We start from the raw sequence: 1,649 nt of genomic DNA, 5'->3' as shown, positions 1-1,649 counted from the left end.
GGGGACAAGGTCAGAGAGGCCAGATTGAGATGGTTTGGACATGTGCAGAGGAGGGATAGTGGTTATATTGGTAGAAGGATGTTGGAGATGGAGCTGCCAGGCAAGAGGTCAAGAGGAAGGCCAAAGAGGAGATATATGGATGTGCTAAAAGAGGACATGAAGTTGATTGGAGTGAGAGTAGAGGATGCTGAGGATAGAGTTAGGTGGAAACAGATGATTCGCTGTGGCGACCCCTAACAGGAACAGCCGAAAGAAGGAGAAGAAGAAGCATTACATATAATTGTTATTCTTTTTAATTTTGATATCTGGTACATTACCACTGTAGCCTACAAACAAAATTTCCCTTGGTCATGTAGTAATGTACTAATACTATTAAAAGGTTAAAAAGCCTGGCTGTTTCCACTAGTTTGAAATCCCCTGCCCCTGATAACATCTTAAGCAGGTACTTTTTGCCCCATAACACAGCACATATCATAGACAGAAATGTGTGTATGTATTATATATAAACTGTATACAGGTAAAGGTGGAAAACAAGACAGTTTGTACTTTAATATCTTCTTCAAATACAAAACAAATGTCACTGTTACCTTTGTGAACAACACTGGAAATTAGATTTTGCACAAAGTGAAACCTTGCTCTTGTTTCGTGCACAGTCTTGCAACAAGAAAATCCCACAGTCCCACCGTTTGTTTGCACCTGTGTTCACAACCGAAACAAACCCACAGGTACTCATCTTAACCTTCACATATTCTGGTTTCACTGTCACACATGTAGAGGGACTAGTTGTGGTTACAAATAATGCTGCATGCTGCCTTTTTAAAAATGCAGCGACAGTATGTTACTATATCACAACAACAAATAGTCCTGCTCACTTATCTTATCTCTCACATGAGACACATTAATTCTTCAGTGCAGTTTAGGATTAGACTATGTGGGTTACATTCCAGTGATTTTAAACAAATTATGTTCTCACTCTCTGACCTTTTTTTGAACAGCTGTACTTTTATACCACTTCCTGACTTACACCTGCTGTCATTGCTTTGCTGTCACATTTTAACAGCGACACATGAGCTGAGATTACATGCTCTGTATTGTAGGTGGATTTAAAATGTTTCTTCTTCTGATTTGTTGGATTACAGCAGGTAAGATAAACAGTTTCCATGATAAATGTCCAAACCACTTAATCTGTGTTTGTACTATATGACGTACCACATAGAAACAGGTTGTATTACCATGTTGAATGTAGTACAGTTGCAATAGTTTTTTAGGTTAATGTAGGAAATTTGACAAAATTATAAAGTTGCTCTGAGGTAATTTGTTATAATATGATCTAATCCCTCGTGCTCCAGACATTTACTCTGATTCTACTGACATTGCTTACTTTTGTTTTTTTTATTTATTTTTACAGCAATGCCATTTAAAAAATTAATAGTTTGGAGAGAGATTTAATTTTGCATCCAGACACTTGTATGTCTTTTTTAGTGTATGTAAGGTAAATTTTGTTTGGTACAATGGTGTATTTTAAAATATGTTCTTTTACTGTGGTATTTCTTACCAGGAATCATGGCAGAGGATCCATCATTGACACACTACCAGCTGATAAACAGCTCTGTATGTCTACGTGTTAGAAAACCTCCACCATATCATAG

This window comes from Monopterus albus, unplaced genomic scaffold (genome assembly GCF_001952655.1).
Source record: "Monopterus albus unplaced genomic scaffold, M_albus_1.0 scaffold225.1, whole genome shotgun sequence".
Taxonomy (NCBI): domain Eukaryota; kingdom Metazoa; phylum Chordata; class Actinopteri; order Synbranchiformes; family Synbranchidae; genus Monopterus; species Monopterus albus.
This window is presented reverse-complemented; position numbering follows the sequence as displayed.